The sequence below is a fragment of the Scyliorhinus canicula genome, chromosome 9 (assembly GCF_902713615.1).
Source record: "Scyliorhinus canicula chromosome 9, sScyCan1.1, whole genome shotgun sequence".
Lineage (NCBI taxonomy): Eukaryota > Metazoa > Chordata > Chondrichthyes > Carcharhiniformes > Scyliorhinidae > Scyliorhinus > Scyliorhinus canicula.
The window spans coordinates 74812283-74825450 of record NC_052154.1 but is presented as its reverse complement, the minus strand read 5'-3'; the positions used below and the strand labels follow the sequence as shown (position 1 = coordinate 74825450).

At 45.6% G+C, this 13168-nt stretch overlaps 1 protein-coding gene across 3 annotated transcripts in view; it reads right to left on the bottom strand.

The window, feature by feature from the left end:
- tradd (tnfrsf1a-associated via death domain) overlaps nucleotides 1-13168 on the bottom strand; it is a 56595-nt gene that overhangs the window by 42945 nt on the left and 482 nt on the right. Inside the window, exon 1 of one of the 3 annotated variants that reach the window (XM_038806934.1) lies at nucleotides 6460-6480. The exons of the other annotated variants lie outside the window; for them this stretch is intronic. The gene's annotated coding sequence lies outside the window, so the exon portion shown is untranslated. Of the gene's footprint in view, nucleotides 1-6459; nucleotides 6481-13168 lie in introns of those variants that run through there. 3 annotated transcript variants of the gene reach the window in all.

The following is a 13168-nucleotide window of genomic DNA, read 5'->3' as shown; positions in this document are numbered from 1 at the left end:
AACTGTCGGGGGTTTTGTAGGCCGGAAAATAGCGTAAGCCGTACCCGTCTTTACATCGCCACTTTATTCCCCCCTGTTCCAAATTCGGTAGAAACCCAGAGATAAGGGGGAAATGGCAATGAAGGCAATGGAACGCCTTATGAACCCCCAAGAAAATCGAGGTCGCAGCGACCAGTAGAGTAGGACAGTGTCCCGTATGGGAAGAGGAGATTAGCAAATACCTCAAAGGGAAAGGATGGCCCCTTTCGAGTGATATTTGTGAGAATGATGAAACAGGTCCCGGAAGGGCATACTTGGTGGGAGAACCTGACAGAGATCCATAAGAAGAGCTTAGGGAAAGCTCGCAAGCCGATGGCAACCGTGTCTTGCTTGGCACAATTGCGAGGCACAGAGGAGGTCGTGAGGACGCTCCGCAAAGAGATTGAAGAGAGAGATAAGAATAGTGAGGGAGACGTGAGTGAGTATGAGAAAGAAAACAGGGAACTGAGAGAGCAGTTAGCGTCGAAGGACAAAGAGATGGAGGACGTCAAACAGGCACACCAATCTTGTCTCGCCCATTTAAGCAGCTTTCAGTCGCAATATGATCAGGCCTACCAAGACACGTGGTGTGCGAAGAGACAGAACACCAAGTCGAACAATTAAAGAAACAATGTAACGATTTAAAAGCAGCCCTACGAGCACTCCACAGTTCCACGACGGAACAAAGGCAGAGCTCAGTAGACCACGCTAAATGCCAAAAGCAAATTGCAGACCTACAATCTCTGCTTTCTGTAGAAAATGGATTCCAGAGCACGTTTGGACCCCAATTAGACCAAGAAAATGGCCCCGATTGGCAGGAGTTAAATGAGACTGCCTATCGATATGTACATGGCACATGTACGCAGGACAAACCACAGAAAAGGAAAGCACCCCCACCCCCGACTGCACAGGCAGAGCACAACCCCATGAACCCTGTAACCACACAGCGCAGGGCCACAACAGACGGAGACCCAGACTTTCTGTACACCACCCCATTGACCGTCACTCAATTAAGAGACGCGTGCGATAAGATAACACCGTTCACACCTACAGAGGACCCACATCATTATTTCACAAGAGTAAAACAACAGGCGACCATGGACGGCCTGGATGAAAGAGAGCAAGTGAAGCTCACAGTTGTGAGCCTCGACCCCTCAGTCACGGCAGCCCTTCCCGACCCACAGAATGTAGGAGGAGGCACCCTCCAAGAAATGCATGCAACGATCCTAGATGCGCTCGGCTACAACAAAGGAGACCCTGGAGAAGGCCTAAATAAATGTAGGCAGAAAAAGACTGAGCACCCACAGCGTTTGCTGGACGCTTATGGATTCATTTCACAGCGGTATTTGGAGAGTTAGCCCGTGCCCATTTGAGCCAAGACAATATGGCCAAATGGACTCGAATCCTAGTCTCTCATGCAACAGAAGCAGGACAGAGAGCTTGTGCAAATTACAACCCCTCAGATGAGACCCAGAATGAGAAATGGGTACTAAAGAGATTGTCCCGCTCTTGGGAACAGTCCATGCAGGGAAAATCAGCTTACGGTAAAGCAGAGGAAGAGCAGGCAGATGCTAACATGCATCCAGTTAGGACACACCAGAACCCCGCATGGGTAAATGAGGGAAGAAATAGCCCACAGCAAACTAAATCCCAAGAATGTTACAATTGCTGACAATTAGGACACTATGCACGAGAGTGCAATGCACCCCAGAAACAGCAGCGAAACCAGCAGGCAAACACCCTGAATAAGAATAGGGCCAAGCCAATTCATAGGATTAGCGCCTGTTCCGATAACGCAGATATGAATGGCACCGTTTAGGACTCCCCAACTTGGGTTTGCGACACCCTTTGGGACAAGTCCGGAAGACCGGTAGTTGCAGGCACAGTCCGGGGACACCCCACAGAATTTCTTTGGGACACAGGAGGGTCCCGCACCATGCTCAATTCCTCCACAATGTTTCAGCGAGACACATGGCCCACCACAGACACCATTACTCTCAGCGGTTTTACAGGGCATTTGCAGCAGGGACACATCACAGCCCCTGTAGCGATTCAGATAGGGAACATTAAAACCAAACACCCCGTAGTTCTAGTGGATTTACCCCAGACAGTCGAACACATTTAAAGCATAGATTTTATGAGCTCCCACAATCTATCATTCGACCCCGTAAACAAATGTGCGTGAAGAATGGCAAAGGCAGCACGAGCCCCTGCCATGCTCACAGTTGGAGTCTGGTTCGACCCTCGAGCCATTAGTCAGGATAGAGAAGTTAGGAACGTTTTGCTGCGACACAAAGCAGCTTTTGCCCAGCACAAGCATGACTGTGGCAAGATCACTAGCTTAGTGAACATTACAGGTGCCGACCCCAAACCCCAAAAGCAGTACAGTGTTCCCCAAGAAGCAGAGGGAGAAATCTCAAAGGTTATCCGGAGTTTGCTTGACCAAGGCGTACTCCGTTCAGTAGCCTCAACAAACAATGCACCAATTTGGCCCGTCAGGAAACACGATGGATCCTGGCCACTGACCATTGATTATCGGGCACTAAACAAAGTAACCCCAGTCGCAGCCCCCACCATAGCCAAGAGTCCCGAGACAATGGTAAAACAGGGACTACAGTCAAAAAAAAATTCGGTTTTGGACATTAGCAATGGCTTCTGGTCCATTCCATTGGATAAAGCGTGCCAATATAAATTTTCTTTCATCTTCCAGGGACAGCAATACACGTGGACGTGCCTTCCACAAGTCCTCCTCCATTTTCCACCGACAGCTGGTGAATGGATTGGCCAAATTTTCCCGACCCGATTGCCTTGTCCAGTATGTAGATGACTTGCTTCTACAGACCGACACTAAGAGCACATTTTGCTTCTCGACGAATTATTTGGACTTCTTCAACAAATTGGCTGTAAAGTGAACCCCAAAACGGCCCAGATTCTTCGGGAAAAAGTGATTTACTTAGGAACAGTGATCACACATGGCAAATGCGAGATCGAGCAGAAACTAATCAACTCGATCGTCAAATTACCCCTGCCCCATGATGTCACGGCCCTCCGGTTATGTCTAGGATAGGAATCACATCGATGGTTTTGCCACAAAGGCAGCGTCCCTCTCCGAACTCCTAAAGAAGCAAGCACCATGGGAATGGATTTCACAGCACACGGATGCCATGGATGCATTAAAAAGAGCCCTCAGCACAGCCCCCGCGTTACAGGTCCCAGATCCACTCTCCCCATATGCAATTGAAGTTGCAAGCACCGACTGAACCCTTTTGGCTGTGCTCCTCCAAGACATGATCGTTTAGGCCCTGTGGCATACGCCTCACGAGTACTTCATCCAGTTGAGCAGGGAGTTTCTGCCTGCGAAAGGCACCTGCTTGCAGTTTTTTGGGCAGTTCAATACTTCGCCTACATAACAGGACTCAACCCCATCACCATTCTAACTGAGCACACCCCAACATAACTCCTACTAGATGGTAGATTAAAGGATGGCACAATCAGCCAGATTCGCACAGCCCGATGGACCCTTCTCTTACAGGGACGAGACATAACAGTGAAGAGGACAAAAACACACTTTCCTCGCAGACAATTTACACTCTGCCGGCACCCCACACGAGTGTGAAATAATAACCACTAGGCACAATACAGGACCCTTTGTACCAAAGCCAGCTCCCCCGAAACCAGGTACTACACCCCAGAGATCCCAGCCCACAGACATAGGCGCACCCTTTAGGGTTTATGTGGATGGCTCCTCCACAGTTTTGAACGGAAAAAGGATTACCGGCTGTGGTATACATGTAGAGGACGCGTGTTAGAGGAGATATCCTTGAAATTGCCTGGACATCTAGGCTCACAGGCAGCAGAACTAGCAGCCGTAGCGTATATTGTAGAGCACCCTGACTCGTTCCCGACCCCAGCCGACATATATTCCGAGAGTCTATATGTCTGTAATCGTTTAACAGAATTCCTACCCCTGTGGGAATCTAGAGGATTCATTTCCGCAGACGGAAAACCCCTACCCTCAGCCCCATTATTCCAGCATATCGAAAAGACAACAAAAGATCGGAAATATGGGATTATTAAAGTTCGTAGCCACCATCGTTCTTCACCCCCCGGTAACGTTAAGGCAGACGCCCTAGCAAAGGCAGGTTCCAGACACGGTCACTTTTGGAATCCTCCCGAGAGTGCCCCAGTACACGCGGTCTAGGTCTCACAGGCCAACATTCAGGATTTAGCACAGGTCCAAAAAGAAGACACACAGCTCAGGGAAGTTTTAAAAGACAACTTCCCAGCCCCCTACGATAAATACAAGAACACATTGACAACATGTGACGGTGTAATTTTAAAAGAAGGTATTTATGTTGTATTATTTGTCAATTCCATGACAACCATGGACACCAAGGCATAGAAGCAACCCTCGGCCACCTCAGACCTCTCTGCTGGTGGCCCGATTTGAAAGCCAATGTAACGCACTACATTGAAAACTGTTTAATCTGCGCCCAGAATAATCCAGACAGATACGCAAGGAAAGGTCAGCTTAGTCACATCCGCCCCGTTAATGGCCCCTGGACGAATCTGCAGAATGATTATATAGGACCCCTACCCCCCTGCAGGAATGGTTTTAAGTATGTGCTGGTGGTTATCGAAACCTTCACAAAATGGGTGGAAGCCTTTCCATCCAGAACGAACACGGCTAAAGCGACAGCCAAGATCCTCACCCAGCACATTTTTACAAGATGGGGTCTCCCACGAAGCATAGAGTCAGACCAAGGCTCACATTTTACAGGACAAGTGATGTAAAACATCCGTACAATTTTCAGAATCAAACAAAAATTCCACATTGCATACCACCCCAGTCACGCGGCATTGTTGAGAGAATGAATAGGACTTTAAAAGCAATCCTCAGGAAAATGGTGCAACAGTACAATAGCACCTGGGACACAGTTCTCCCTTTTGCACTGATGTTCATAAGAAACACAGTATTCACGTCGACAGGATACACCCCCCACACCCTCATGACCGGACGACCCATGAAAGAGACAGAATATTTGTTAGGGCTTGATTTGGCCACCGCCCTCACGCAGGAGAAAGCAGTTCAGCAGATGAGAGAATGTAAAAGCAGCCCAGCTCGCCGCAGCTGTTCGGCTTGAAACACGAAAGAAGCAAAGTAAAGTTTGCTTCGACAAGACAGTACACGCCACAGAATTTGTAGTAGGGCAGCAGGCCATGCTAGCACTATACAACCCCAGTTCATGCCTTTCCCCTAACTTTGCAGGACCGTACTCCATTTCTGATAAATATAAAATCACCTATCCCAATGGCAAGTCTGCGTGGTTCCACATAAACCAGTTTAAGGCTTATGGCACGCAAAACAACCATTCACACCACATCTCACTCGCAGCAGCAGATGAACACGCCCCGCCCACTAACGACCTATTCCTACCCTTCCCCAACCAGTCCAGCCCATCCTCTGACACTACTTCAACTCCACCCCGAGGCACGACTCCGCCTCTCCCTTCATTCAACCAGCAGCGACAGCGATAGCGACAGCCCCATGACACGATTACACCCCTGCACCAGGCCCCACTCCCAGCGACTCCGAACAAGATTCCAGCGAACCCCTTAGAGATCACGTACATTAAAGCCCCTGATCCAGACCCACCGCTCGACGATTATGGATTGCCCCCTACCACCTCCAACCTCGACATGAAACATTGGCACCGAAACAATTCGTACAGACTCATGCGGAATGATGAGATGGACCCCAATTCGCCCCAGGCAGCTTTGGCCCAACTACTCCAGTCACGAGTATGGCAACCGGGAGAAGATGATGACTCAGAGTCTGACTCTCACCAAACGAACCCCTTTGCGACTCTGTTCGCTATAGAGCAATGAGGTGTCCAGATGATGGTTAAAAAGGAACCGATTGAGCTTTACGGTGTCCTTTCTGAGGGAACCTGCACGATTTTGTTATGTTAGTTTGTTATTTTAAATGTGCGTTAATGTAAATGTTACATGTTGTTTATTCACTTAAAGTTTTTTTCACGGCCCCACACCACCACTCTTTTAACACCCACTGGCAGTTAAAGGAACTAGTTTGTCCGCAGACAACCGATCATAGCTACTCTCCTGATTTGAAGGTAGCCATAAAAAGCAACACCCACGACGATCACAAATTCTTACAGTTCTTGCCCGGTCACTCAGGCAGTGGAGTAACAGCACTGGTCCCCGCCCTGCCCGAGGACCCCCATCTGGTCAGCTACGCTCGGGTAGAGCACATACGGCACTGGTCACCGTCCTACCCGGGCATTCTAACCATTCTTACCCACCGCGGCCCATACGCACCCCATTCGGAACTTTTGGTTCAAAACACTTTGTCTTACGGCGACCCTTAAGTTGCTCTCCATATGCTATTTACATCCTCAAACACTGGTATGGTATACTCACCGCATCGATCGCACAGGCTGCGAGACTGCTCGTGCTGTGACAGCATTTTCTTCTCGGATGTCTGGTCCCAAAATATTTGGTTTAAAAAAAAATGAGGGAGTCACAGATGGTGACCAATTATAATGGGTAATTGGACAGACAGACAGACATACGAGATCTTAAACAAGGTAATAACAGATATTATGCTTGTGTCCACAGAAATCCAGAACCACAGAAAGACCATGGAAGAAGAGAACATGAAGACTGACATCATGGTCTACATTTGGATCTTCGCGGGATCCCTACAGTTGCGTGCGGACGCGACCCCCCTGACCCCTACCCCACAGGCTGTGAATGTTTCCCATCCCTGCCACACACCACACCCAGAGACAGCAACTGATACACCAACCTGGTGTGACAAGTTCATCACCTGGCATTCCCTGTCCTACGTTGTAGATGCACTACTAGTTACTGCGATACACTGCAGTGTCATTCAGACACTGAGACTTAGGAAATGGCGAAGGAAAGCCTCCCGCACCCCGGTATATACCTTCAGACCCCCTATTTTCGGACTTCAGCAAACCCCCCCACTCTCTTTAAGTGAATTAAAGTGCATCGACTTTTTTTTTTGTTTGTCTGTTCTAATAAAAAAAGATGTAAAACCCTGTGCTTGACTGCCAAGCCACAGAGACCTCTATTGCTGCTATTGTATAGTTTTATACTGTTGTTGATTCTTTTGATTGATTAACGATAATCTAAATAAGAATAGTTAGAGGTTCCCGTGTTTTTATTTTGTAATGCATGCCTGAATGTCATAGCGGTCCGTAGAATTTTATAATGATGTGTGTATATAAAACAATTTAGGTAAAGTTCCCATCCATAGGAAAGAGTAGCGTAGGGCCTGTCCTTGCTTATGGGTGCTCGACTTAGGAGGAGAACAAAGAAGATGCAGTAATTTAATCCTTCACGCTTCGCGTTGAGGATCACAAGGAGGGAATGTAACCATCTGGGATGGCCACTTCCAGAACACAAAATGGACGCTGGCAAAGAATATAGGGAACTGTGGACAATGCTAGAAAACAAGCAGGCACAGAAGCCTGAATGTATATTTGGGAAACAGCTCCCAGACGGAATTGAAACTATAGGTCGATTAGCATATTGATGGCCCATCTCCGGGAACAAAGGAATGACATTCAAGTAACCAATACTATTGCAGACATCCCGGCACCAGAAAGACACAAACAAAGCAAGGCCAACGGCCACCTAAGACATGCCCAGCCATCAGGGCACCTATCCCTTTATTGGTCAAGATCGATAAAAGTGATCGAGAAGCGACCCAATTAATTGGGACCAAGTTTAAGGCCCGCCTAAAAGCACGCAAAGCCCCTCCAAATATAAGAAGGAACCCCCACGAGAGATTCGCTCTCTTGGACGTGGCTCTCAAAACGGAGAGACCCGTCTATCAGCATCACCAGAAGCAAGTAAGTTCAAGGTCATCGCTCGCTACCAGACGGACGACCTTAGCTGTTCTCCTGTACCTCTTCAAACCCAACAAACTCAGATCTGAACAATGGCCATTGTTCCTCTGACTGAGTGGGCACCCGAAGTTAAGTATAGACGTTAACATTAGAGATAGTTTAGTTTGTAGTACTTTGTGCATGTGTAGATCCTACTGTGTGTGTAAAGAAATAGTATTGATTTTGAACTAACTAACTGGTGTATTGGTCTTTGATCAGTATTCGGGTTGAACCTTGTGGTGGTATTGAGAGATACCTGGCGATTATAAGTGTAAACATAATTAGGTTTCAGGAAGGCGACCATATTGACTGCTATATTTATAGCAAATAAACAGAGCAACAATACCCCTTCCAGGGAGCAGTGCTTTTCTGTAGAATATATCAGAGTGTGTGTAATGTTATACAGAGGTTTTTTTTTTTCCCATGTGGATCTCGCGGTTTCTGGATCAGGTTGACCAGATTCATTCCCCCGAATCCCCAAGGTTCTGGAGATGACATGTCTACATCACCGGGAGCGATTGTATTTGATGCGGGGGTATTTGGTATGGCTTACACCTCTGCTTTAAAAGATTTCAAAAGGCTTGGTTTGCTTGATGGGCGTTAGGGTGTTAGGCAAATCGCTGATGTGAATGTTCAGGCTGCCAGGACTGAAACCAATCCGTTGTTCAGCAAGTATCTGCTTTCCTGGATCCTAAGTCACTACCAATGTCATCACAAAGGACATTCAATGTCTTGGTAAGTTAAGCTCTCGGTGAGATTGACAAATTGAGCCATTGGCTTCACAACACCTTGGTGAAGATCTGCCCATCCACATACACAAGCTCTCCATCAGCTATGCCTTACAAATGACCACTTTAAACTTAGAATGCTGGAGTTCCATCAAATTTCTTGAGACTCTCCATGTGGCTGATGGACTGATACATTGTTACCCGACACATGACAGCAGTGCGACAAACAATATTGCACCCCGGGATATACTCTTTAGAATAAAATGAAAATCAATAAATTAAGTAAACACAAAATACCTTGTGGGCTCTGTAACTAAAACATATCAAAAGGAAACTTACAAAATCAAACCAAAGTGTCATTCCCGGGGGTGATGAAAGCCTAAAGTGTGCCGGTGGTCATCGCATGCTCCCTCTCCAAGGACATCTTGCCGTGAACAGAGCCATGATAGAGGAGCACCCAGTTGGGTCGGATCCAAAGATGTGCAGGTTAGGTGGTTTGGCCATGATCAATGTGTGGGGATACAGGAATAAGGCGGGAGAGTGGGCCTAGGTAGGGTGCTCTTTCAGATGGCCGGTGCCGATTAGGTGGGCTGAATGGCCTCCTTCTGCACTGTAGGGATTCTATGGACCCTCTAGACTGCCTGGAATCCCAGAATATATATTCACATAACATTAGCTCCTAGCTCTTTATATATAACAGGATAAAAATATAGGACCATCCTCTCTGGGCTGACAACTCTTCTTCGAGAGATGTCAAATCATATAGACAGAAAAATATCTCTATATTCCAGAGGCAGGCACCATTGTCAAGGAAAGTCCATTGTTCACAAGGTCATTTCAAAGTCCCTAAATGAGTGAGTTCCCCATTGCTAATGGAGATTGACTGAGCAGTGGCTCAGGACACTAAAGAAAGCAGGTTTCTAGAAATCAACGTACATCAAGGAGTTCATCCTCAATATTGCCTCTTCCTCCCCATCCCAGTATTGACCAATACATCCTTTCTAGGTGGCGAGTCTGGCTTCTTGATAAGTAAGCAACCTCTGAGTCGGTGCAGACAGACACTAACATTACAATTAGGTCGGCACATGGTCTGTGCGCCAACAAGGAGGAAAAGGTCATTTCACAGCACCCAGTGAGTCGGTATTTATCTGGATAGGCAACAAAAAAGTAGGCGAGGCACAATTAGCAAAAAACAACTCCGTTCTTGCCCCACTCTCTCATTGTTACAAATCATAGGATTATAATTATACCTCAACACTTAAACAGGTGTTGAAAACACACCTTAGGAAGGATATTTTGGCCTGGAGTGCCACGTAGGTTTACAAAAATTATACCTGGGGTTAAGATACGAGGAGAGATTATATAAATTAAGACCGTTTTTCTTGAATTTACAAGTAATCTGATCAAAGTCTTTAAGATATTTACAGGAAAAGATAGGGTAGATGAAGATAAACTATTTCAACTGGTTGGAGATTCTAAAAGAGGGGATATAGTCTAAAAATTAGAGCCTGACCATTCAGGAGAGATGTTAGGAGGTACCTCGTCACTCAAAGAGTGTTAGAGGTTTGGAACTGTCTCCCACAAACAGCAGTTTGAAGCTAGATCACTTGTTAATTTTAAATCTGAGACAGATTTTTGTTAAGCAAAGATATTAAGGGTTATGGGCCAAAGGCCACAAATCAGCCATGATGTCATTGAATGGCAGTACCAGGCTTGAGGGACTGAATGGCCTACTTTTATTCTGATTTAAAAACAGCCAATTCGGATCACCAATTCATGTCCATGAATGCATTATTCATTCTGACACAAACCGAGATCTCTTCAGGACTCATGGATACCGGGAAGTAGACTTTATCACATCACTGGACAAATTTCCTCACCACTGTTTATAGAGGAATAATTGGACAACCCATCATTCTCAAAGTCTCTCAGATTTCTGTTCACTATTTTCCTTTCTTTTAAAAACAAAACACAGGATGCTGCAAAATCCAAAGACGTTTCGACTGAATCTCAGACCTAATCCTCTATGTGGATCCTGCAGATCTACCATTCACTGTCTGACTGTTGGTGCTGACGTTTGCAGTTTTTTAAATCAATGCTTTCTTGTCCAGTACAGTATCAAGTTGTATCACCTTAAATGGAGTGGTGCATCAATCATGACAATTGCTCTTGCTGTTTGTCTAGGCTGCATCAATGTTTCTGTGCTGCAATGTGAATATCCACTAATCTCTCTCATTTTGAGTGATTTTGAATGCAGAATCCAAAAATGCTCCCCTTGGCTTGCATCCTGGAACCATCATTTTTAAATGATTAAACATGCATTTCCCTTTTGGACAGAAACTGGATCTGAAGTTTTTCACAAGGAAACGGGTTCTGGTTTGCCCAGTTTCAGCAGAAAGGCTGAGCAGGATTCAGGCAGTCATCATCTTGTATCTTTATTTGGGCTGGCAGAGCAGATGGGACTTGAGGCATGCTATTGGAAACCTTTGAATTCTCCCATTGCTGGATTCACTCCATCATGTCACTATTAAACTCAAGGACTGTGGAGAAATCAAAGCTACATCCTGAAACTCCATTGGCTCAGTGGGCCCAGGTAGCAAATGTCCGAAATATAAACTGATTTTAAAAAGCTTTAAGAGGGACTACCTCTTTAAATCCTTTTCGGTCAAGTTTGTAATTGAAGTCTCAACTGCTTGTTGAGATACAAACAAAGGAATCTGTGAAAAAGATAGATTTGGCACGGCCAACTTCCCATCAAGTCCTATACAATCATACTTCAACCAAGCAACTTGACCCCAAAGCTCCCAAGCATTTAAAAGATTCCATGACACTATTCAAAGAAGTGGTGAGAGTTCTCCTGGTGTCCTGGATCCCTCCCTCAACCAAGACCAAAATATATTAACCGGTCATTCCTCTTATTTGCTACTTGCGTGCCTCGCTGTGCACAAGCTAAGCTACGATATGTACTTACATAACAGAGAGGGCACTTCAAAAATAATTTATTCGTTATAAACAGAAAGGCTTTCATTGATCCACATTTTTCACGACCCGCGCATCTCGCAAAGCACTTTGCAGCCAATAAAATACTTTTATTGTAATGACGGAACCATGGCATCAATTTTCACAAACTCTCAAACAGAAATGCGATAATGATCAGCTAATTATTTTTCATATATTGATTGTGGGATAAATATCTGCCTGCATAACCTGGAAAACACCCTATTCTTTGAAATAGTGGCATGGGATCTTTCACATCCACCCAAACAGATAGAGCCTGACTTTAAACAGTTCAACCCAGCGACCACATCTCTGACAGTGCAGAACTCCCTCGGTATTGCATGGGAGTGTCAGCTTTTGAAATAAAAACTGAACAGTTTCCAGCATTTTTCTTTGATGTCAACTTTGCTCAGGCCCTGTCATAGGGCTTGAACCCACAACCTGTGACTCACAGGCAAGAGTGTGGCCAACTGAGTCTCAGTAGACATGGATTACTAATGTCCCAAAAACATTATACAAATGCAAATCTGTTCAACAAAGCAAATTAATTTATATTAAACAATATAAACACGTGCAATCTAAGGCCAAATGAGTACAAGTCAATCGGTCCTGAAAGCATCTCACTCCACTTTAGACTCATTTTTAATAAGTACTTTTGGACCAGTACTGTTGAGAATAATGACTGCCATCACTCTCACTTTTGGAGATAACTGCATTCCAAATCACCAGGTCTGAAGAGTGTTTTTTATGAAGGGGTGCAATGTGAGAATTACACATAATATTTCTACATAATTCCACTTGAACAGCCCTTATTCCACCATTCTCTGGTCACCCACTAAGCTGAGAATTTTACATCATTTTCTGCTGGGCTGAGTTGATAAGGCTCTTGAACTAACAATTGTGCATTAAGTCTAATTCCAGTGGTTAGCACTGCTGCCTCACAGCACCAGGGACCCTGGTTCAATTCCGACCGTGGGTGGCTGTGTGGAGTTTGCACATTCTCTCAGTGCCCTCCGGGTTTCCTCCCACAGTCCAAAGATGTGCAGGCTAGGTGGGGTGGTAGGGATAGGCCTAGGTAGGGTGATCTTTCAGAGGTTGGTACAGACTCGATGGGCCAAATGACCTCCTTTGGTACTGTAGGGATTCTATAGATTTGAGCAGATAATCTGGTTTGACATTTTAATACAGTACTAATGCAACTCTATTGTCAACGGTGCCTTTCTTTAAGTGAGTTATTAAATCCTTCCCCTCTTCTGCGAATAAGTCTTACAGCACCAGGTTAAAGTCCAACACATTTATTGAGAATCACTAGCTTTTGGAGCGCAGTTCCTTCATCAGGTGTGGGGTGAGACATAATGGTGGTCGAAATGGATTGCAGTCATTTCTCTCATGGCTATTTGTGTGTAAAATGGCTGACATTCTTCTGCATGTAGTTGACTACATTGCAAAGCAAGTGCTGAGGGATGTTTCTGAATTATATCAAATTCA